The following is a 25,730-nucleotide window of genomic DNA, read 5'->3' as shown; positions in this document are numbered from 1 at the left end:
ATTGTAAAGCCTGTGGTAGGTGAGACCGAGATACGTCTGACCATAGTCTTGGAGGATCCCACAGCCCAGAAGACAAAACCTCGTCCCATGGCAATTGAAGCCTTTTTTCCCATCTATAGGGACGCGGACCATCAGAACTGGTCTGGATCGGCACTAATTGGAAACAAAGAAATGCCAGCTCCATTGCTAGAAACTAATAGTATATCAAGGCCGCAAAGAGAGCTTGAGGATAGCATCTCTTCCCTCGAGGCCCACAGTTGGGACAATACTCCCCCAGATCCCGAACAGTGTTATGTGCCTGATTTTGACTCTTCAATCTCCTCGCTTGACAAATCATCTTCCTTTAAACCGGAAAGGAAGTCCGACATTCCATTCACTTTTAACAAAGGGGTTTATGTTGCAAATTCATTAATTGAAATAAATCAGGTACTATGCATTTTGGTGAGCCTATACAAGGGTTTAAAACTTGAAACCAAATCAAACTCAATACTCCTCGAATCACTGCTATTTAAATTTGAGAATGTCACACTTCACATGACGGTGAAAGACTTTTTTATTTAATCAAAATCTCTCAAAATAGCAGGAATGAGGACAAGACCAAACTGCTGCACACATGTCAGCTCCTTATGTGGAGGTTATTAACACCTCTGCTGACCGAACAGCTAAAGATGCTAGCATGACCAGGGCCATATATCCAGTCTGCCCCGAGGTATCATCCAGCACTGCTAAGCGTTGTAAAACATCGGGCCTCATTACACGGTAGGAGGTAACCATGCCGCTAATAGCGGCATGGCTACTCCCTTATCGCATACTGGGTCCGGATAGGCAATATGGGGACTTACTGGGTCATTCCTACCCTGGAGGACCCGGTAAGTCCCCATTCTAAATACCATTCCCCATTCCCTTTGAGCCCCTATAGAGCCCCTATAGGGCTCAATGGGAATGGGGAAGGAGCTAATAACAGTACCGCAATTTACGGTACCGTTATGAGCTCTGAAGTCCCTCAGCGGGTCCCGTCCTTAACGCCTGGTCTGACCAGGCGTTAAGGACGGGACCCGCTGAGGGACCTCGTAGTAGGGAGCTAAGGGATTACCGGCACCGGTGACCTTACCGGTGCCGGTAATCCCTTAGCGCCTACCGTGTAATGAGGCCCATCATCTATACATACGCAGACAAAAGAAAATGACTTGTTACTAGAGATTGGAATAACTCTTCTGGCACCAGTGAAAGTGACTGCACCCCTAGGGCAGAACTTGCAAGTCATTTGTCTAGATGATATAACAGGGTGCAGGAGCATCCAGAATGAGGCTACATCTACTCATTTTAGTCATTCTAATGGAAACTCGTACAAGAAGGCTAAATCCACAGTAAAGAAGATTTAACAATTAAAGAAATTAAAAAACTGCAAAAGCAAAAAGACAAACTCTTATTCCTCCCGCCAATTTGTGAACTTGTTGTTGGGTAAATCAGTTGTCTCAAATATCTCAAAAACCATAGGTCCTGGACATCTACCAAATAATGAGCATTCTGCAATTACATCACTGCTGAAATCCTCTGAGTCACAAGTTATACTGAGCTCTAACCCTACAGTGGTAGGACCGGTCATTACAAAATCTTGCTTACCTGTGGAATTAGACTCTGTCCAGCCTGTAGTTAGCCAACTACTGCCGGGTATTCAACAGAATACGTTTTCCACAACGGTTATGCCAGCACACTGTGACTTATCAACAATTGGGGTAACAGAATCTTCTGCCGATTTATCATCAAGTCTACAAGCATTCAATGCCCTCCCAATACCAAAGCCAGTGGGGAATATTGGCACCTGGTGCCAATATCTGGAATCACTAAGAGCCTTACCTAGAGAAGATCGTCAAACTACTGGAGCTCCTGAACAAATATCTACAAATGAATTGCAATGCTCACAGCGCGCTTTGTCATATGTCCCCCAAGTGGGTCACCCATTGGGTCCAGGGTCACAGGGAAAACAAAATAAAACGCAGAATAAAGTACCTGATTTTAATAGACTTCTGATTGAAAGTGTGATACCAGAGAATAATGTTTAACTCTGATCAGGACAAATATATTTCACTTACTTCAAGAGATTCCCAGTTTGGAAGCTATCTCGACCAGAGCCATTGGAAGGGTCTTTTTTTATAGGTATAGGACTGATAGATGTGTTGTCTTTCTAAACTCTAAACTTGTTTACAATCTTGTATTACAAGCCCGGGACTCTCTTAGAACCTATGGTTTTGATCTTCCTCCTTATTTTGATGATAGTGATTTAGGTATGCAAGATCAATCTAATAGTAACCAAGGGTTTGATGAAATTGAATCTTTGAAGAGAATGACGAGGAACTCTGAAGAAACTCAAGACTGGTCATGGTTGTTCAATGCGACGAATAATAAATAATACCCATGCCTTTGATAGCACAAACACCTTAGATTTGACAAGGTCAATATTATCTTGTAACACAAGAGGCCCACAACTTTTCTCTGAACCCATTGTGGGGGTGGAATTCATGTTACATATGGTGATATGTCTCCAGGAGACATGGCTGATGTATCCATTCTCCTTTGATGGTGTTGTTGTGTTGTTTCAGTCAGCCCGATGAGGGGAGCTTGTTCAACTGTCGGGAGGACTACTCACCCTAGTGAAATTGGATAAGTGGCTTACTGCAGTGTTCTCTAACAATTCGAATTTTGGTGTCTTGGTAACATATGTACAATTACTACATACTGTGATGGTGAATATTCTTATTGTTAATATCTGTTGACATGAGAAAACTCTAGGGCTGCAAGAACTTTTTGACCATCTGGTATCAACTGTTGAAGGTTGGATGGAGGAGTTTGGGGATGGGCAAATTCTTGTTGGCGGCGATTTGAACTGTATGTATTATATTATTTATATTATATTATTTATTATGTGCATCCAAGGGGCCCGGAGGCATACGGGCGCAGATCATTAGAGCAGATTAAATCTAAAGGTCATCATGTGAGTTATCTAAAGAAATGAGTCTTGAGTTTGTTTTTAAATTCTCCGACTGATCCGCAGTTTTCTATATAGGATGGTAAGGAATTCCAAAGAATAGGTGCACTGGCCCAAAACGCACCCTTTCTCACCATTTCTAAAGAGGTTTTTGGAACCTCAAGGTTTCGGTCTTCGTTTGAGCGGAGTGAACGTTTTATTTATTTAGGTTTTAGCCTATTAATTAAGTAGGGCGGCGCATCACCAGACAGAGCCTTAAACGTGATGGTTAGGAGTCTGAATTTCACCATTTGCTCGATGGGCAGCCAGTGCAATTTCCTTCTTGCCTCTGAAACATGGGAATATTTTCTTAGACCCATGAGAGCTCTGATTGAGCTATTCTGAACCACCTGAAGTTTGTTCAATTCAGCTTTGTTTATACCAATAAGCAAAGAGCTACAGTAATCCAGTTTAGCGGATATGATAGCTTTGCAATGGTTTCACATCCTGCTTGGGACAGGAATGGTCTTATATGAGCCAGGAGTCGAATGTAGTATGCTGATGAGGAAACTAAGTTATTTACATGAGCGGACATACTTAACGATTGTTCGAAGCTTACTCCAAGAATTTTTATTTTATCCTTAACTTGAATGATATGGTTATCAATACTAAAAGATTGATAATCTGATGTCAATTTAACATGCCTTTGTTTGGAAGTGATCAGCATCAGTTTGGTTTTCCCTGGATTCAAAGCCATGCCGTTAGCGTCCATCCAATTATGGAGGAAATCATATATTTCTGCTACGGGTATGGCATCCTGCTAATAGTTCCCAGACAAAGTGATAAGACACTGTGAGTCATCAGCGCAGTTTGAAAAGTAGATGTCCTTATTTTCCAGATCATCAAAAAAAGGGACTGTGAATAAGTTATATAGGATCGGGGATAAAGCCGCTCCCTGCGGTATTCCGTAGTCAATGGTTACTGGGTCTGCCTGCACATGTTTGCGGCAAACCTGTATCGTTCTTGAACCCAGGAAGCATAGCATCCAGTTCTTGGCATTGTCACTGAAATTGGCTCTTTCCTCTAGTCTTTCCAATAAGAGTTGGTGAGCCACCAAAATAGAAAGCCGCTGAGAGGTCTAATGACATCAGGAGCATTATGGATCCTTCATACATTTTTGACATCATATTAGAGGGCTGACTCCGTACTGTAACCTGGATGAAAGCCTGATTGTCCGTTGTTAAGTATAATGCGATCATTGGTAAAAGCTGCCAATTGATCATAAGCCACTCTGTCCATGATTTTTAGTATAAAAGGAGAATTGGTAATAGGCCGGTAGTGCTTTGCCTCTCTGGGGTCTAGATCCGCTTTTTTAAAAAGCGGAGTAATCCATGACCCTTTGAGTCGACTGGGAACTGCACCCTCTCTGAATGATGTATTTATCATTTTTGTAAGGGATCTAATAAGTAGCACAGAGCATGCTTTGTAGGATACTGCAGGGAATTGATCTCCTTTACACGCTGAGGGCTTCAGTTTAGTAAGCACAGTCCTAACATCGTCCTATATTCTTAAAATTAAATTCTGGTATGGTTTGTTTAGGTTTTGTGATTCTGGTCCCATCTAAAGCATTCCCAGTATCTGACCCTTTCTTATTATTTTCAATACCCTCTTTTATTTTAGTGGTCTTGTCTATCATAGCCTGTTGGATTGACGTGCACCAGGCTTCATTCTTGTCTAATTTAACTTGGTGAATAGACTCTGGTTTTTCCAATTCTCACAATATTGTGAAGATTTCCTTTGTATCATATTGGGCCTTAAGAACATGGTCTTCGTATGACGACTTTTTTGTGTTAATAACTGTTCGATTTTTGTAGCGAGCTAAAAATTACCCCTACCTCGCTGAGCGATCATTCGATGTTGGTGGCAAAATTCTGCACAGGACCGACATCAAATGGTGATGAGAATTTTGCCCTGTAGATTTAAACACTAACATTGCGGATATTCGTCTAACATGGAGCCGCTCTTCAGTGACTAAGTCAACAAAACACTAGTGAAGATCATGTCCTCTGGAATTGAAGAGTGGAGGTATCGGCACAAGATTTTGATGGTTTCTTACAAGATCTAATTGAGCCCCATCATTCACAGGTGCAAAGTCAGGTGCCCATAAACCAACAAAGTTTTAGGCACAAATACAATGTAGAGGTGGCAGCACGTAAGCATAAGCTAAGAAATATGACTAGGAGGGTATGGAAAAGATCTGATTTATCATATGCAGAAAAGAAAACCCTAATTAAATTCCTTTCTCAACCATGTAAGAACTGGCTGCGGCAGAATCATGTGAAGAAAAAAAACAAGATGATGCAGAGGCTATGCTTGAGACCCTTTTAAATCAGCTCAAGCATTCTGGATATTAATCAATAACATTGAGTCATCCCAAATATGCTATCAAATCAATGGCATTGCAGAAAGAGTTTGGGTTTCCCACTTAAAAAAAATATATGACAAATCCTCCACTGATCACAAGATAATTCCCTTAGACTTGGACAACCGAGACAAAATGGCAACATGCATGTTTGGTCACAACATTGTATGTGATATAATTAAAAGAATCAGTTCTTCCTGGGCCCCATGACAGAATATGCTTTCAAACAGTCTACTCAAAGGGAATCCTGACGCCTGGGCTAGTACGTTGTCTAGCCTTTTTGTTAACATAGTTGACTCAGGCTCATTTCCTGATACTTCGTCGCTCACCCATGTTGTACCTATATATAAAAGGGGAGACCACACCTCCCCTCTTAACTACAGACCGATTGCCATCCTTGATGCCGATAGCAAGGTGTTCTCATGCATCTTGCTGTCTCGTCTAGAAACATGGGCTTGTAAGGTCGGGAGGTTACAGAAATGGCAGACAGGTTTCCGGCAAAATCTTGGTACATCTCTCAGTGGTGCAGTCGTCAGCATTGTCCAACGTCTGTACATCGCCTCCATTGATTTCTCCTCCACATTTCACGCAGTTGATCATACATTATCATTGTCCAAATTAAAAGTTGTGGGGCATTCCAGATGGCTTGTTACGTTTAATAATTGGCCTCTACTCCTCCTCTATAATCAAGTATGTCTGAACCATTGTGGGACCCTGTCACAACAAATTCCAACTTTTCGTGGCGTGAGGCAAGGGTGTGTATTGGCTGCATGTCTATTTAATCTGTATCTTTCAGACATTGGCGAGCACCTAGAACCTACCACCTTTATTTCACCCAAAATCCATCTATTTTAACCTTTTTGGCTGTCTTATGCGGATAGCTTTTTGCTGTTTGAAAGTACTGGTGTCGGCCTGCAAAGACTATTGAATGCATTTACAATCTACATGAATAAACATGCCTTAAGCGTAAATCCAAACAAATAAAAAATGATGCCGTGTACAAAGTCTCGCAAAAAGACCTCTTATCAATGGAAAATTGATGAGAAGGTAATTGGGAAAGGTCAATTCACTCGTCTATTTGGGTTTCTTTCTATCCTCCAAATCAAGCCAAGCCAGCCTGTTTGAATGGTTGAAGAAGCGTGCCTACAACTTGACCAATCAACTGGTAGAGGTTGATCAGAAATATGACAAATACACTTCAAAGCCAGTCCTAATGTTCTACGTATGTAAGATCATACCAAAACTTCTATATGGGGCCTAGATCTAAACATTAGTACTTTTTGATTATTTACCCACCTTGGAGAGCTTGATTTGGTGGAGAGTTCTACGGCTGCCTGTGTACCAAATGACACAGTCAGGTATGACTTTGGTATTGTGTCATTACGTGCTAGAGTAATGTAGAAAACCTTATCACTCATAAGGAAACTATTGTTTCCCTCTGTGGCATCCTTATTTGAAGATTTGAATACTATGCTTGAGGCCCAGGGAAGCACATGGATTGAAGAAGTCCACTCTTATTGTATTAAACTCTTGACCGAACTGGGTAGCTCTGTATGGACCTGAGGGATAACCCAATGCATACTAAAAAATTATTATTTGACTCAGATTGGATTGCAACTATTAGTAAATTCCATTTGTACCCCTCACTTAATCACCTTCAATTGGATCATAAAAAGCTCAGTACCTTGGCCCCCTTTCTTTCTATATATCCAGCTAAATCCATTAGACATGGTTTTCTAAGATTTCGGCTGAATCTTTGTAAAACAAATTAAATCTTAGCAATACACAGGGTCATTCAAAATTATGAGGTGTCGTGGCATTTCTGTAAGATTGCCTCTGAATGTGAGACATCAAAACATCTACTTATCTATTGTCCGGTTCTTCGTGGGCACAGGTGCAATTTTATGAAAAAACAGTTATTTAGCCAAGAGACCATGTCCAAAGCAGAAAGTATCTGGTCCATCTGTTTATCAGGCTACACAGTCTCAACAGTCTTAGCGGTATCTAACTTCTTTACCTCCCTGGCACTGGTACATACTGGCACATTTGTCAATGGTGTCTGGGTGCGGATCAGGACATGGAGGGAAGCGCATGGTGCTCCAAAAAGCAGCCGAAATCTATCCGTGAGCGCACCGCCAAACCTATTTTGTGCCGGCCGTCCCCGAAATCTCTGGCGCGGTCGCTCGCCCGGTCTTCCGAGGTCGAGATGGAAGTACCCACCCCCGAGAAGGAGAGGGAAAAGCATCAGTGAAAAACCAAAAAGCCGTCACACTCGAGGAGTCACTCTTTCTTGTCCTCATTGCGTAAAAAGAAGAGACGTCATCGACACGAGTCCAGCTCTGCGTCGGAAAAAGGTAAGCCCTCGGTTGGGTCTACCACTCGAGAACAGTGGGACAGTTTTACAAAAGATGTTTAAAAATCAGGCTGCTACAGGTGCCATCCCCCACCACTGAACAAGCATTGGTGCCCTGTGCTCCCATCTTTCCTGGCTTCTTACCCTTCTCCAGAAGGGCTTCTTATGCAAGCAGCATAACAATAACGCCCTTGATGTTTCTTTTCTGTCAGGAGGCCCACCATAGTCCATCTATGCTTGTAGGTGACGTACATTTTCAACTTTATATCTAGAAGAAGATCTGGAAGATTGGCACTGTGAAGGAGCACCCAAATTTTATTTCAGTCTTTAAGAGGATCCCAGAACAGGGCTCATTCTTTTCCATTCCCCACTGTTCTGCCGTTTTTGCAGGGATTGTCAAACTAGTTTCCACCATGCAAGTTTATTGTCCCAGCATGGGATTGAAATGTTGCTTTATCATTTCTCATGGTGGCCCAGTTTGAGCCTGTGCATTCCTGTTCTTGCAGGTGTGTTACCCTTAACATGATTTGCCTGGTGGCCCGCCTTCCTGGTAGGTGGAGGAGTGAGCTCTTCCCGTCTAGCCTCTGTACCCTGTCTTGTCTAAGGAGTGACACTCAGAGTGAGGCTTTCCTTCCTTTCAAAGGTTGTGTCAGATTGCTACCTCTCACAAAAGATTAATCTTCCTGTTTCTACCCTCCATCTATGGGGGAGGAGATGTTTCAGCACGTGGACCATTAAAGGGCTCTCCGGTACTATGTCGCTCAGGATCAACAGCTCATTGTTGGTTACGCTTGGCACCTCTGAAGACAGGGCTGTTACTAATCAAGCACAGGCCCTGTCCAGGTAGATCATCCTCTGCCAAACAGAATGTTAGGATTTGGCTGAGAAGGAAGTGCCTGAATGTCTCTGCACCCTATCTACCAGAAGCATGATGGCAATCTCTTCCCTGAATGGGTATCCCTCTTTTGGACTTCGCTCCCGTGGCTCTGTGTTCTTCAGTGGTCACCTTTTCCAAGCACTACTATCTGTATTCCTTGTGTGCACAGGATATCCGCTTTGGTTTTTGGCACTCTAGGGTTTTGTGTTTTAGGTGGTGGTTCTTGCTCACGTCTTTCATCCAGGTTCTGTGCTTGCTAACATCAGCAATCTGAAGAACAAAAAACGTACCACTCAGTAATGTTTTTTCAATTGATTGCTTTACTACTGCAGATTCCTCATCAGATAGATATTCCTTCCAGCGTCAGCTGCTCAGAAAACCTTTTGACAGGGGGCGTAGTGCACATCAATTCTGCTGTCAATCCCTCTTGACTCGATGCAGCAGTCCTTGACTCCGGACGTGACGTCGGTGTTCGTTCATGTACTGCACCACTATGCCCCCGTACCTGTGTTCATTTTTATCGTGCGCTCAGCACGCTGCTCACAGAACAACTCTCTGATGGGAATTTTCAAACAGACACATTTTTTTCTTGTGTTCGATTGTTTGACATGATTTCAACACAATGTCTACTCCCAATGTGTCAGGTTTAAATCATAGCAAGGATTGCAGTTCCAAGATGTCCATCACGGACTCACACAGCGTCTCTGTGTGGTGCCTTGGTGTCGGTCACATCCCTGAGGACTGTGGTTCTGGTAATAAGACGAATCCGAAATCGCTATGGAAGAGGGCTGCAAAACCTACAGTTGTGCCGGCACCAATCTGAATCTCTGGCCCCCTCGACTGTCTGGTCATTGGAGCCATATACAGAGGGGCCCATTCCTGAAAAAAACCCAAAAAAGAGATCTCACTATCGGAGTCATTAATCCTCCCCCTCCCATAAAAAGAAACAGCGTCACTTGTGCAGGCACGGATCTGATTCGTCCGAATAATCCGGTAAGTCGGCAGTGGGGCTTACATCTAGAGCCAAGTGGGAGGCTTTCAAAGAGCACATGCTCGACATGTTGAAGGATGTGGCTGCAGGTCCGGTTTACACCTCAAAGAAGCACGCATCCCCGGCACCAAGCAGTCCCCATTGTTGTTGTGAAGGCTCTGATTGTTGCCAGGGCGACCCCAGCATCGAAGCCTCTTATGGCACTGATAGGCATGGGGCTTTCGATATTGGTGCGAATATCCAACCATTCTTTCTTCCCTCAGTCAAGTACATAGTTTTTCACCACTATGGCGAAAAATTGCAACGAGGATGACGACCAGATGTGGTTTGGCCTCGACCCTGCTTATGCAGGCTCTGCAGGCAGAGATTTGTTTGCAGACCAGGCAGACTTACTCACCTCTACAGAAAGGACCATGCCCTTCACAGTGGCTATTACCAACCCTATCACCACCCTGTGGCAGAGACCGCGCACCACTCATCCGGTGAATTCCGAATTCACAAAAAAATATAAGCCAGCAAGAGGAGATCCAGTTTGCCTCTCCTCTCATCCAACGCCCCAGAGGGATTGCTAGTACAGGCGGCTACGGTTAATACTAGGCCTGCCACATCCACGTTTATACTCCCTGCAGTTAGAGAGAAAGTTGACGCCCTAGCCAAGAAGGTGTTTTCGGCAAGCAGTATGACCCTTAAGGCAGTTAACGCGTCCTGCGCTTTCGTGAAGTATACATTTCATTTGTTGAAGACTATGGGAGAAACTTCTCAGTACATTCCCAGAGGGGAAATGCGGGAGGGCTTTTTGAAGCTTGTGGATGACGGCCAAGAGATGCCCTGGCAGTCATTGCAGACAGGCCTGGATGTTGTGGTCCATGGGATCAGCGACTGTCTTGAGGAGAAAGGAGTACCTGTGCACGTCAGGATTCTTGCCCAACATCTAGAACAAGTTACTGGACATCGCCTTGGCGAGAATCTATTTGGTCCTATGCCGACGAGACCTTAGACAAATGTAAGGACTCCAAGGCTGCCACAAAGTCACTCGGCCTAGCTGTGCAGCAGCTGGCAAACCCTGCCTTTAGTTTTGCCTCTAGAGGCTAGGTTACAGGTGTTATGCCTCCTCTGGCAGGAAAGCTCAGCTCCCGCAGCCCAGGCAGGGGCAGGGGCAGAGGCATTTCCCACGCTCCTGAAGGGGCAAGAGGGCCTCCAGAGGCCAGCAGATGGCGGCAGCAACAGTTGGAACAGCTTCATCCTCAAAGCCATTTTGAGTTCTCCCCCCATGTTTCCCGTGTTGGAGGATGGATAGGAGAGCATGGCCCCAGAGGCAGAAGATCTATGATGCCTGGGGCCTTGAGCTCATCCGATGGTGGTGCTGTCTCCTTTGCTAAAGCGGCCACTGGACAGATCACCCCCTCCACCTCAACTACCGGAACAAGATCCCCAGGAAGAACTGAGAGCCCTGCTTTTGAAGGGTGCCGTGAAAGAGGTACCTCCCGAGCAGAGAGGATCTGGCTGGTATTCCCGGTATTTCCTGGTACCCAAGAAAGGGGAAGGACTTCGTCCCTTATTGGACCTCGGGGCCTTGAACACGTTCCTGAGAAAAAGCAAGTTCAAGATGGTGAACACCCTCTCAGGCTTCAGTACTGGCTGGTGTCGATATATCTCCAGGATGCTTATTTCCATGTGCCGATCCACCAGAGGTACAGGACATTTCTGAGATTCCTTATAGCGGACAAGCACTATCAGTTGAAGGTGCTCCCCTTTGGGTTGACCTCAGCTCCCAGGCTCTTCACCAAGCTGATGACGGTGGTCACGGTTCACCTTAGAAGATCTGGCATCCATGTGTTTCCATACCTGGATGATTGGTTGATCTGAGGGGAGTCAGCAGAGCAGGTTTTGTCCCACCTTGTTCACTGCTACACTAGCTTGGCATCTCCCTGAACTTATAGAAGTCCCACACCACAGCAACGCAGAGACTCCAGTTCATCGGAGCGGTCCTGGACACTCGGGAGGGGAAGGTGTTTTCCCCCCGAGAAGAGAGTCACCAGTGTCAGGCAGATGGTACAGTTGTTTCAGAGCCACACCAGTTTGCCAGCAGTCTCCTTCCTCCACCTGTTAGGTCTCCTGGCTTCCTTTATTTTTCTAGTGCCAGAGGCCAGACTGCACATGCAGTCTCGGCAGTGTCTGCTAAGGCGTCAGTGGTCCCAATACTTTTGCACTTAGAAGGATGTGCTAAAAGTGTGACAATCTCTCCTGGTGGGCCAGCAGCATCAACATGATGGCGGAGGAACCTTTCTGGCCTCCATGGCCCCAGGTCAGGGTGGTCACGGATGCGTCCCTGAAAGGTGGGGGAGCTCACTGTGAGGATTTGCAGGTGAAGGGGCCTCTGGTCCTCAATGGAGAGCCAGTGTTGCATCAACAAGCTGGAGCTGTGGGCAATCAGACTAGCGTTGAAGGATTTGCGCCCTCCCTCGAGGGGAAGCACGTCCTCATCATTCTGGACAATACAGTGGCCATGCACTACCTGAACAAGCAAGGAGGTGTACTGTCTCTTCCCCTATGTAGGCAGGTGATGCAGCAGTGATTCTGGCTTTTGGAGAAACAGATCTTTGTCTCAGTAGTCCATCTGGCAAGGGACATAAAACATTTTGGTGGATGCTCTGAGCAGGCAGAGCATGGTCTCATACAAGTGGGAATTGTGCAGGAGGTCCTCCAGGGGATCTTCACTCACTGGGGTACTCAGACGGTGGACCTGTTTGCCACAATACAGACAGTTTTGCTTCAGGGAATGCCCGGCATGAGCCGCACTGGGGGATACATTTCAATGGATTGCTTTTCTCCCACAGATTCCTCATCTGATAGATATTCCTTCCAGCACTGCTGCTTCAGAAAACTTTTGACAGGGGGTGTAGTAGACCTGGACTCGGCCGTCGATCGGTCCGTCTTGCACAGCATTCGAACGTCGGTTCCAGACATGATGTCAGGCGTCGTATATGAACTCTGTCACTATGCCCCGTACCTCAGTTGCTATTTTCCGCTGCTTTGGAACACAGTGAATCTTTGATTCATTTGACGTTTTTGTCAGAAAGACACTTTTTTTCTTTTCATTCGACGTGAGATGTCGGTCTCTCGAGTTTCAGCCTTTAAGTGGTGTACCGACTGTGGCACTAAGATGTCCATCACTGACCCACACAAGTTGTGTCTCTGGTGCCTCAGCTCGGGCCACGGGATGGAAAAGTGCTCGTCATGTGCCAAAATGGAGCTGAAATCTCTACGCAATGGGCAGCTAAACTTGCGCTCGGTCGACCGCCGACTAAATCCCCTGCAGGCTGAAACTGAGGGGCATACCCCCGAAAAAGACCATCATCGGAAGAAGATGTCCCATTTGGTGAGCCATTCTGATTCATCCTGAAAAAGAAGAGCATCAGTGGTGCTTGGCACTACCGACCCCTCACAAGTCACAGTGCCATCGCCATTAGCGTCAATGAAACCTTCGACATTGAAGGAAGTTTCTTGGGTATTGATGTCTGGTCCCTCCCGTGCTGCCACACTGTCGATGCTTCAACATCTCAGGCCCAGTTAATGCGGACTGCAGCAGCCTTATCGGCGCCGAGGAACAAATCTTCAGTGCCAACAGTTTCCGATAAATCTTAGAACCATCTATCCTGGTCCGACGTTTTCTGCACCATGTTGAGTATTTTCAACGTCAATGACACAGGAAATCAAGGGGCTGTCGACGTAGCCTATGTGGGCACTGGTGGTGTTGATTTTTCTTGACAATATGATAAGTTGTTGCAACTTGCTGAGGGCCTCCATGAGTCTAGTGGTCTGGATACTTCACCAGACCTAGACTTCCAACAAAGCCAGCCCTACACCAAGTTCAGAACTCTAGTAGAAAGGGTCATTGACACCTTGGGATCGCACTCATCGGCATTATCAATGCAGGGGTATGCCCTTACAGAAATTTCGGTCGAAGGTCCCGTAACTGAGCGTAATATGCCTCTAATCCCGTGGCAGCATCCTTGTAACATTTCTCTGGTTAGTTCCACTATATACAGGCTAGTTAGAGGAGACCCTTCATTCCTCTCCTCACACCCTTCCCCGTAAGGGCTTGTCATGCAGGCTGCTACAGTCTCCTCCAGAACAGCTACTTCCACTTCTACTCTGCCACCCGACAGGGAAGCAAAGAAGGCCGACGCTCTTGCCAAAAAGGCATTTACTTTGGGCAGTATGGCCCTTAAAGTCACCAATTTGGCGACTGGCTTCACTAAATATTTGTTTGTTCTGTGGATAGCAGTGGAGAATGCTGCGCAATACATCCCTGAGGGTGAAATGTATGAGGGTATCCTACAATGGTTGAGGATGGGAAAGAAGTGGCCAGGCAGTCGCTGTGTATGGGCCTGGACATCGCTGACTGTGTGGGCCGATCTATGGTGTCAGTAGTAACGCTGAGTAAATAGTCAGACCTACAAACTTCTGCCTTTTCGCCTAATGTCCAGTAAAAGCTGTTAGACATGGCCTTCGAGGGCGAGTTCCTATTTGGCCAAAAGGCCGACGATTCCTTGGAAAAAATTGAAGGAATCCCAAATCGCTGCTAGATCCTTAGGCCTAGCTGTGCAGCCGGTCAAGCCTGCCTTTAGCTACGCCTCCAGGGGCAGAGGCTACAGGCAGTATTTGCCTTATGGCAGGAAAGCACAGCTCTCACCGGCCAGACAAGGGCAGAAGCATTTCTTGCGCTGCAGAAGGTGCACAGTGGTTTCTACGGGCCAGCAAGCAGTGGCGGGGGGCGACCAGCCGCCTAAATCGCTTTGATTTCCCCTCCCACAATTTACCGGTTGACAGACAGTTGGTGGAGCACTGGCCTCTGTGGCAGGAAATAACTTCCGATGCCTGAGCCTATACAGCTCGTTCGGTGGGGTTGTCTGCCCTTCTTACAAAAAAAACACCGGACAGACCTCGACCACCCCCGATCCAACCAGGATAGGAGCTCCAGGAAGAACTGTGAGCCCGAAGGGTGCCGTGGAAAAGGTACGTCCTGAGCAGAGAGGTTCTGGTTGGTATTCCAGGTATTTCCTGTTACCCAAGAAGGGAGGTGGTCTCAGTCCCATTTTGGACCTTAAACAAGCTCCTGAGGAAAGACAAATTCAGAATGGTGGCATTGAGAGAAATTCTCCAAGCTCTAGAACTGCAGGACTAGCTGGTTTCTATAGATCTACTGGACGCTTATTTCATGTGCCAATACACCGAAAGCACAGGAAGTTCCTGAGGTTCATCATAGGGGACAATTACTATCAATTCAAAGTGCTCCCCTTTGGTCTAACCTCCGCCACAAGGGTCTTCACCAAGCTCATGGCGGTAGTCGCGGCTCACCTCAGGAGATCCGGGGTCCACGTATTCACATACCTGGACGACTGACTGATTCGATGGAAGTCAATGGAGCAGGTCTTGTCTCATCTGGCGGACACCTGCCTACTACTGCACAGGCTGGGCTTCTCCCTGAACTTGAAGATGTCCCCATTGACACCTGTTCAAAGGCACCAGTTCATCAGAGCAGTCCTAGACACTCGGGTAGGGAAGGCCTTCCCTCCTGAAGGGAGAGTAAGCAGCTTGGCACAGATGGTTGACTTGTTCCGGAACCACGCCACTTTACCAGCGGCTTCCTTACCCCGCCTATTAGTTCTCATGGCCTTCTGTAGTTTTCTACTGCCAGAGGCCAGGCTGCACATGAGAACCTTACAGTGGCTGATCAGTGGTCCGTGGTCACAGCACCTCAGAGCTTTCTCGAATCCCCTCAAGGTATCCGCACATGTGGTCAAAGACCTCGCCTGGTGAACGGACCACAGGAATCTCATGGTGCAGGAACCCTTCAGGCCTTCATGGACCCAGGCCCGAGTGGTCACGGGTGCATCGCTGAAGGGTTGGGCGCTCACTGCGAGGACTTGCAGATGAACGGCCTTTGGTCAGCGATGGAAGGCAGATGGCACATCAACAGGCTTGAATTGCGAGCCATCTGATTAGCCGTGAGGGCCTGTGGCCATGTGGCATTCGCTCCATCTCTGGAGGGGATGCATGTCCTGATTATGACGGACAACACAGTAGCGATGCACGACCTAAAGAAACAATGTGGCGTGCACACTCTTCCCCTCTGCAAAGAGGCGATGCAGCTGTGGTTCTGGCTGTTAGAGAACCGAATCTCAGTTTTAGCAGTTCACCTGGCGGGGACAGAGAACAGTTTGGCGGATGCTCTGAGCAGGCAGAGCACAGTTCACACAAGTGGGAAGTGTACCAGGAAGTGCTAGAGGAGGTCTTCTCTTACTGGGGTACCCCATCAGTGGACCTGTTTGCCACAGAGTCAAACAGGAAGTGCAACCAGTTTTGCTTGAAGGAATTCCCAGCGAACCGTGCACTAGGGGACGTGTTTATGGTGGATTGGACCTTCCCTCTGCACTACGCCTTCCCTCCGATTCCTGTCATTCCTTGGGTTCTCAGGAGGCTCAAGAGGTTTCGAGCATCCATAATCCTGATCAAGCCGGACTGGACGAGGAGGACCTGGTACTCGGATCTTCTGGATCTAGCCCCCTTCCCACCTCTCTGGTAGCCTGAGCGGCCGATCTCCTAACCCCGTCAGAAGGTCGGATAAACCACCCGAACCCGGAGTCCCTCAACCTAAATGCGTGGCTGTTGAGAGGATGAGGTATGGTGGCTGGGACCTCTCTGAGGAGGTTCTGGAGGTTTTGCCGACGGCACGCAGGCCATCTAAAAGATAATTGCATTTGTGCTGATGGAGAAGATTTAAGGCGTGCGTTAGGCAGAAACCTGTGCAGTTCCCTTACGGACCAATGCAAAAAGTTTAAAACTACAGGTGTTGGCAGTAAACCCAATTGGTAGCAGTCTGTACCACCCAGATTTACCTGGTAGCTGTGGCTGAGCAGTCAGACTTCTCTCAAGAAGAGTTAGGCAGTATATAGAGTATACACATTGGGTACAAAAATACAGTAGCACAAGCAAACACTGACCAGAGCTTTGGTATAAAAGTGTATAATTATTTATTTAAAAATACACTGGCACTAATATGTCAAACAAGTTCAAACACAGTCATTAGAAATATATACACCTCCCTGATTAATTATTCGACAAGCCTTAGGAAAAGAACACCTCTTATTATCAATACAGGGGTGAGCGCTTAACCAAGATGGCACTCCAATAATTATTTTAAAAGGGAGGGAAAAGGCAGAATTAGGAAAGCACACAATACCAACACTTTTATAAGAACCACAGCAAGTCAAGAAAGGCAGAGTCTACTGTAGAGCAAGAAAGTTCATAGGCCAGGCCCACTCTTGGAGAGAGCAAGGCGGAATGTGCCCAAGATCACACAGTTGAAGTACACTTTTGAAAGTCTTTGCAGATAGTTCAAAAGGAGTTGGATCAGTTCAGAAAAGTTAGTTAACAGGTCCCAGGTCACCTCAGGATAGAGAGTCAAGGATTTACGGGACACCTTGAACAGTCTGTTGCAAGGGAGACCAGGCGGGACACAGTACCTGAAATGGTAAGAAAGTTCCAGCCGGGGCAGTTGTTCCTGGCAGCGGTTGCAAGTCGGTGCTTCGTCCAGGGGAAGAGAAGGTCTCGACGTGGAGGAAAGCTGGGGGTCGTTGCACTGCCAGGGAAGAAACCAGCCGCAGAGTTTCTCTGTAAAAAGGTACTACCCTTTTATTCGCGGTAGTGGTGAAGCGTGGCTATCCGGCCGCCGGGGTGCTTGGCACGGGCGATTCGTCCACGAGACGATCCAGGAAGGCGAAAAGAGGGCGAACTGGTTAACCCCACCAGCTCAAAGGAAGAAGACTCTCCAGGAAGAAGATCTTCTCTGTCGTCGGGAAGTGGTGAGTCGATTCAGCAGGGATCCACCGGTGGTGTCGTCGTTGCAGGTCGGCTCAGCTTCTCCCTCTTTGGATTCTTTAGGTCCTGTGCCACCTCGAAAAACAGACCCAAGGGCAATCTAATTACCCCTACCAGTACTTCCACAATATGATGGTTTGTACTGGTTCTGTTCACAATTTAAGACTAGTAAAGTCAATGGTGACTTTACATGCCCTGAGAGACAGTAGTCACTCCCAGGGTATGGAGCCTATGTTTTGGGGTCACTATGACACCCCTGTGTTACTGCACTGAGGGTGCTGTGTAACACACTTACCAAAAACACATGAAGCCCTATGGAGTAAAAGACCCCATAGCCCATAAAACACATTACAAAGTCAAAGGACATTCTCAAATCATGCCTAAGAGTGGGAGAAAAAGAGTCTCACTCTTAGCAGGAGAAAAAAAATAAACCCCAAAAATCCAGCAAAGCTGCTGGGGGACTCACTAGGTTTGGGAAATTAGCCTATACAGAGAATTCTCCCTAACAGCGTGGAGCAGGGAACGTGAGATTGACCCCATCTCTTGCTCCACCACTACAGTGAAGGAGTCCTTCTGTCATTGGCCTCAACACGCCTTCAGGTAATCAGTCAAAGGATATTCGGCGGCCTTGTCTGTGTTTAAAAGATCCCCGGATCAAGGTTCGGATTTCACGATCCCAGTGATAGCAGAATTCCTGAAGGGCTTTGTAAATATGTTTCCTACCAACTCCCTTTGTTGTCCCAGATTGGGATCTGAATCAGGTATTAACCTATCTCATGGCAGCTCCTTTTTGGCTGATGCACTCTTCTTCTTTGAGGCTTTTATCTTTGAAAACAGCCTTTCTAGTGGCTATTATGTCCGCTAGGCAGGTGAGTGAACTACAAGCTTCATGCTGCAAGCCACCTTTTCTACGTTTCTTCTGGGAGAAAGTCTTGCTTAGGGTGTGACCTGGTTTTCTTCCTAAATTTGTTTCTGAGTTTCACTTGTCACAATCCATTGACCTCACCGTTTTCTACCCTCCATCACACCCTTCTAAAGAGGAAGGAGCGGTTTCACAGCCTGGACCCTAAAAGGGCGCTAAGTTTTTATATTGCGAGAACAGCCCAGTTCAGAAGAGCTGATCAACTCTTTGTGGCCTTTTCCTTAGCCCACAAGGCCCTGGCTATAACTAAACAAGCTTTGTCCCGCTGGTTCATCTTTTGTATAGTGGAATTCTACCAGTCGGCAGGCAAAGAATTGCCATCAGGCATCAAGGCTCACTCAACTAGGGGGTTCTCGGCATCAACCGCATTGCAAAGGGGAGTCCCTGTTAGGGATATTTGTCACGCAGCAACATGGTCATTCCTCCATACTTTCACCAAGCACTAAAGTTTGGATGTTGCTCGCATGGCCGATGCACGCCTTGGCAGAGCGGTGTTGCAAAACCTTCTGGTCTAACTGTCTGCCGTTGGAGTCTATCAGATGAGGAATCTGTGGGAGAAAAGCAATCCATTGAAGGAGAAATTAGTTAGTTACTGTAATGTTCATTATATGGATTCTTCTCCCGCAGATTCCTCATCTCCTCTCCCATCCATCCTGCTTAGAAAGCCGATGGTTGGTGTGCATCTTCTATTTCAACAATTACTTGTTGATGGGCCTTGGTGACAGTTTGCTCTCTTCTTGCCATGTTCTTTTAAAAAACAAAAGAAATGTGTTTACTGATGCTACAAATTGTGATATCTTTGCATATTGTTATCCTCCTTCGGAGGTGTATAGTTCTAAATTCTATGGGGTTAGTTGATGTTTACTACACCCCTTGTGGAAAGTTTTCAGAGGCAGCAGAGCTGGAAGGAATATCTATCATGAGGAATCTGCAGGAGAAGAATCCATAGGAAGAACACTACAGTAAGTAATTTCTCCTTCTAGTGGAGTGGGACTTCGACCTCCACTATGCTTTCCCTCCAATTCCTGTCATTGCCTGGGTTGTCAGGAGGTTGAAGAGCTGTCCAGCTATCTTGATCTTGATCGCCCGGACTGGGCAAAGAGAACATGGTACTCAGACCTCCTGGAATTGGCCATCTGCACACCTCTCTGGTTGCCTGAGCAGCCGGATATTCTATTCCAGTTGGAAGGTTGGGTGCTTCAGCTGAACACTGAGCCCCTCAATCTACAAGCGTGGCTCTTGAGAAGATGAGATATGATGACTGGGACCTCTCACAGGAGGTACTTGACGTGCTGCTTGCTGCACGCAGACCATCAACAAGATCGATGGATGCATACAGATGGAGAAGATTTGAGGCGTGGTGCAGGGAATGCAAGATTGACCCTATCCTTCTGTCGTTGGCCTTGCCACGTTGCAAAAGTCAAAGGACATTTGGCAGCTTTGTCTGTTTTCAAGCGGTTTCCGGCTCAAGAATTGTTTTTTTTGCGATATCGGTTATGGCCCAATTCCTGGAGGGCCTTGTAAATAGGTTTCCGCCTATTCCTTTCGTGGCTCTGAATTCGGACCTTAATTTGGTTCTAACATTCATGATGGCAGCTCTGTTTGAGCCTTTACACTCTTGCCTTATCCACCTGCTTACACTTAAGGCACTTAAGGCAGCATTTCTGGTGGTTATTTCATTAGCCAGATGGGTCAGCGAACTGCAGGCCCTGTCGATTTTTCAGCGAGAGGGTCTCTCTTAAGGCCCGCTTCTAAACAAAGGGGTGCCTGGTCTAAATCCTTGGTCCTCCAGGCTCAATATACTAGGAATTAACAGAAATGGACCACTGGGATAGGGAATTGTACAACTTTATACATTTCTCTTTTTAAATATATCAATAAATGTCTATCATTGAATTCAAATTTCTTTTTATTTTTCATATACCAATATAAAATATAATTTTTTTAAAACAGATGCACAATCTTTTCAAAATTCAACTCAGACTGATTCTCTCCTACCATTCATTTTAATTTATTGATTGACATTTATTGATATATTTAAAAAGATAAATGTGTAACGTTGTGCCATTCCCTATCCCAGTGGTCCATTTCTGTTTATTCTCTTAAGGCACAGCCAGGGTTCCTGCTAAAGGGGGTTTCAGAATTTCACCTGTCTCAAGCTATCGAACTGCCGGTTTTCTATCTGCCTCCTCATCCCTCCAAGGAGGAGTAGCAATTTCATAGGCTAGATCCCAAGAGGACGCTTTGCCTTTATGTGGCTATAACGGCAGAGTTTAGGAAATCGGACCAACTGTTTGTGACCTTCTCATGGGCAAGAAAAGGTTTGGCTGTCTCCAAGCAAACTATTTCTAGGTGGCTTACACTTTGCATTTCCAAATGCTATCACAATGCAGGAAAGGAGCTACCACCATGGATCAGGGCCCACTCCACCAGGGGTGTGGCTGACTCTTCAGCTTTGCAAACAGGGGTGCTAGTGAGGAACATTTGTCGAGCAGCGACATGGTCCTCATTGCATATCTTTGCCAAACACTAATGCCTGGATGTAGTCCTCTGAGTGGATGCTCTCTTCGGGAGAGCGGTTCTGCAGCGTTTCCTGGTGTAGGAACTTTCCACCCGCCTCCTTGAAACATACTGCCTGGGGAGTCTATCTGATTAGTAATCTGGAGGAGAAAAGCAATCCATTGAAGAAGAAATTACTTACCAGTAATGTTCTAGCTATGGATTCTTCTCCTGCAGAGTCCTCATCACCCTCACGTACATCCCCACTATGAAAGTGCCTGTAATTTGGTGACTGACGTCTTTGATGTTAGGAGACAAGCTGTCTCTTTGAGGAGTTTGCATAGAGTTAGGACTATATTTATGTCATCTGTATACAATTTGTGTAAAATAAAACATTTCCTATCGTAACATTTCAGCCAAATCTTTAGATCCTTCCTCCACAGCAGCTGAGCTTGGGGGGAAAAAGGTGGGAACTGAGGTACAGGGGCGTAGTGACGCAGTATATGAATTAGGACCAATGTGATGTCTAGAGTCGAAAGATCACTGCATCAAGTCAGGAGTAATCGACGGCCGAGTCAAGGTGCACTACACCCTCTGTCTGAGCAGCTGACGCTGGGGCGGGATATCTATCTGATGAAGAATCTGAGAGGGAAGAATCCATAGAAAGAACGTTGCGGTTAAGTAATTTCTCCTTCTTATGGATTCCTCATCATCCTCCCAGCTGTTCCCTCGTGACAGATAGCTCATTCACATCTTGATATTCCATGGTCTCTCAGATGCTGAGATGCTGAGCCCTAGGGAAAACGGCGAAACACAGGTACTTTTTCTTCAGTCTATATTTTCTATTTTCTCAACTGCACCTTCCCTGGTTTCCCTTGATGTCCCCCCATGCAGCCCTCTCTACATCTTCCCCATTTGCTCCTCTGTACTTTCCATGATTTTGACCCTGCAGTTTTGCAGTTATGTTCCTTATACTCTGCCGTTTTTCCATTCTATACTCTTTCCTTTGGTCGGTCCATTCTCCCTGATTTTTTTACTCCCCTCTTGCTGTCTTCCCCAGACCATCATTCATGATTTTTCCTCCTGTTCATGCCTGTTATCTTTCTTCTTTGACCTCTTTTTTATTTTGTTTGGCCAAATGCCTCTTTCTCCTCCCCTCCATTTTTGTTCTCCCTACCTTCTGTTTCTTTCACTCCACTTTTCCTATTTTCTTCATCCAAACCTCCATATTTTCTACCTCCTCCAGTAGTCTTTCCTTTTACCCTCTCCATTGTATTCATTTCCCAAACCTCCCTATTTTCTCCTTTTCGCCATCCCTTTTTATCCCCACTATGTTTCTTTGGTGTGACCCTCCTTGGGTTTCTTTCAGCCCCTGCCCATTTTCCTACCTCTTTTCTTCTCTTCATTCTCTGCCTCTTGTCTATTTCATACCTCCCCTCTTCCACTCTCTCTTCCCAATGTTTTCAACCTTTCTCCCAATTGTTTCATTGCATTCTTGTGTTTCCACCACTCTTCTCCACACACTGTTCAGTTTTTTCCAATTATTTCTCTCTGTTGGTCCATATTTTCCCTCCTAGAGATAACTCCCCGTCAATTCTCAGCCTTGTCTCTTCAATCCTTCTGATCTATCCTGACCCTTCTTAATTTCATTATTCTTCTTGTATACTTTTAACATACCTTTTCCTTTAGATCTTTGCATCCTTTGCTATTTTTTCCCTCTGTTTTATCAACTGCAGTCATCTGAATTAATATATTTCCCCCATTTTTAGGGCAGAGATGGAATCCCAGGTCCATGGGGACCACCAGGACCATCAGGCGTCAGAGTAAGTGATCAGCATTTTGTCTTGCTTATTAAAAACACATGTCAATAAATGCTTAATTGCTGTCAAATGAGGTCATCTACATGGCACTAACACAACCAAAACATTATTTATTTGATTGTTAACCATGTGCTGCGAAGTGAGAGTGGTCCACTGAATCCCAGGGTGCAGATTGTAGCACAATAATTCACCTTTCATCCTGACTACAAGGTAGCATTCATTACAAGCTAAAAGGGAGTGCTATGATCTTCATTTTGGCTACACTATTGAGTTTTTTACTCTCCCTGGTGGGAGGCAAGGGGGCACAAATTGAAGATTTAATCACCGCCATTGCACCCTGAACCACTAAAGTCTTGGGTGTAGGATGCTCAGACAGGAAGGCTGGGTCTGACGATGACGGCTTATATTTGCGCATAAAATCTTTGTCTACCAATGAAGTGAAACAAGGTTTTTGCCACAGCTACAAAATTGGATCCTTTAAGGCTGTGTTAAAGGGAAAACATCTCTTTAGGGGGGAGCGCTCTCCAATATGACTGTAAGATAATATTGTTTGACCTACCTCACTGTGCCACACCACCCAAGAAACTCCACTGCATGTTACTATGTTCATCGAAAGGCAGCTTTGGGGGTGATCATGGGAAGCTATTTGCATAATCCCAAGGTCCGTCGAGGTGTCTAGCCATCTGGCTTCCCTCAGATCTGCTGTTAAGTCAGCAATCCGATCGTGTTTGGAGTCCAGTTCTTCTGGAAAATGTTAATGAATCAACAATGAGCTAGGGCCCCCCCCCTCATCTTCAAAGATAGATTGCATCAGCTGCAGGAACTGCAACCTCAATCCTGGCACATATCTCGATGACTAATTAGCCCCTATGGGGCTTGTGGTTGACGTATGCTTTCGAGGCACCAGGTCTTCAGCGCTCGAAGTCGAAGCTGAACTCGACCACGATCGATAGTGTTATAGAGATTCTAGAACTGACTGTGCTTGATTCCCAAGTTGAGATATGTTCATCAGTTGCAATGGTGACTCTACCTGCCTTTTATGGTGCATTGAAACCAGTCTTATCCGACACAAAAGCGTAGGCTGTCAGCTCTCTGGCTTTAGAGAAAACGTCTAATATATGATGCCTGAAGAGCTATCATTGCCCCGCCAATGAGAACTTTGTGCAGAAACCTACCTTCCCCCTCACAGGGAAAGTATCTGTCGAGCTGTTTTTTGTGGTGTGATGCCACTTATTCTTCTGAGATAAGGGGTTGGACAAATGATGAGATTCACTCCTCGAGTGCAAGTATTTTCCATGTGTGTTGCTGCTTTTCAGCAACTCCCTATCGGGGGATGGGTCCTTGTCCATGCACCTTTCAGTGGCTTCAGTGCTCCTAACCTCTGAAGATCTCTGTTCGGATGGAGAACCCCCGGGCATTTAGATGAAAATTGGACCAGGGTCAATTTGGCTACACTCTCTCTCAATGCGTTCATTGGATCTAAATAACCTTTCCAGTTGAGAGTAGAGGGAGAAAAAGAAGAAGCATGTCCATGCCAAGAGTGAGTTTTTTGTATGGAGTGACATTTTAATTTATATAACAATGAAATAAAGTCGATTTAGAAAGATCGCTCCGAGCAATCGTTCCAAATTGAACTGTCAGCCCCTGCGATGCACACAAGTGCGTGCAGGGGCTGAGAGGTGCGGCCGGGCCAAAGGAGGAGAGATGCGGGTGCCAGAAGTATGTATTTTTGATGTGTGAGTGAATGTCTGCATCTGTTTGTGGGGGAGGAGGAGGAATGTTTGTGACATGTGGCAGGGAGAGGGAGGAGGAGCAGGTGAACGTGAGCTTGTATGCATGTTTGTGTGTTTGGGTCAGTGTGTCTGGGTTGCAGCTTCCTGAGAGGTGTGGTGGGAAAAATCACCATCAGTAGTGTGCTTTTCTGCTTTGAAGGGCTGCACAAAGAAGAGCCGAAGTAAATCAGTCTTTTTGATGTGCAGCCTTTATAAAGCGGAAATATCACATGGAACCGAGTTTTCTTCTCATATCCACTTTTCCTCATCTCGTAAGGACCAATTACAGGTCCTTGGTTGAGGAAGTCACTGCACCCAAATTGGTCAAGGTAAGTGAAAAGCCCATTTTCCCCACTTCTGCTTCCTCTCTTGAGGAATGGGAAGCTTTTCAAGTGGCAATGATCCAGCTGTTCAAAGAAGCACAGGCCTTAGTAACCTTGTCGGGACAGCACAGGCAAAGGCCACAATTGTCATCACCTCCCAATGACTGTATCCCTATGGTGTTAGCCTCCATTAATTCCTCCTCTGCATCATCATCTGCTCCAGTGTAGCTGGTGTTTGTCCCTCCTTCTGAGGACCCACGCTGGGTACCAGTGGATTGGCATACTTTCTTGGCTCGGATCGAGTCACTTTTGGACAAGAGGAGAGGGGACGTTTCATTTGGTCTAAATCCTAGGGATGGCCTTGGTGATTTTGACATCCCTCTAGAGTTCTTGGCAGTCCACCCTTTGACTTGGCCCTCCTATACCTGGCAGAATCTCTTCGGGATACTTGCAGGTTGGATAACTGACTGGTCTCTGCAATTGGAGTGACAGAATTGTTAGATTTGGGCACTGATATTTGGGCTTTTCATAATGTGGTAGTCTGAGCAATGGTATCTCTAACACTACCTACCCCTGCTAATGGCTTAAACCTTACTAACGCCACTTAGGCATACAAGATAGCAGTAATTTCTAATAAAGCTGCCTCCTACGATAACAGAATCTCTAACACCAGTTCCAATGCTAAAGAATTATATTCCATCTTAAAAGAATTGGACAACTTTAGCTCCTCCAACACCCAGACTAGTTCTGACAAAGCCTGCTGCACTACTATTCAAGATGTTTTCGCGGACAAAATGTAACAGCTCTGCAAAAAAATCAATGCCACGAAAATACTACTTGCTGCCAAATCTACACCTCTGGGGGACCCTAGCCCCGATTATCTCGGTCCTAAATGAGATACC

The 25,730-nt window shown here is 46.0% G+C and overlaps 1 protein-coding gene across 1 annotated transcript in view; it reads left to right on the top strand.

The window, feature by feature from the left end:
- The window catches only part of LOC138537172 (uncharacterized), a 317,980-nt gene that overhangs the window by 113,787 nt on the left and 178,463 nt on the right, over window positions 1-25,730 (top strand). Inside the window, exon 3 of the mRNA XM_069641432.1 lies at window positions 22,683-22,736. The gene's annotated coding sequence lies outside the window, so the exon portion shown is untranslated. The remainder of the gene's footprint in view (window positions 1-22,682; window positions 22,737-25,730) is intronic.

This window comes from Ambystoma mexicanum, chromosome 1q (genome assembly GCF_040938575.1).
Source record: "Ambystoma mexicanum isolate Mex_15411 chromosome 1q, UKY_AmexF1_1, whole genome shotgun sequence".
NCBI lineage: Eukaryota > Metazoa > Chordata > Amphibia > Caudata > Ambystomatidae > Ambystoma > Ambystoma mexicanum.
This window is presented reverse-complemented; position numbering and strand designations above follow the sequence as displayed.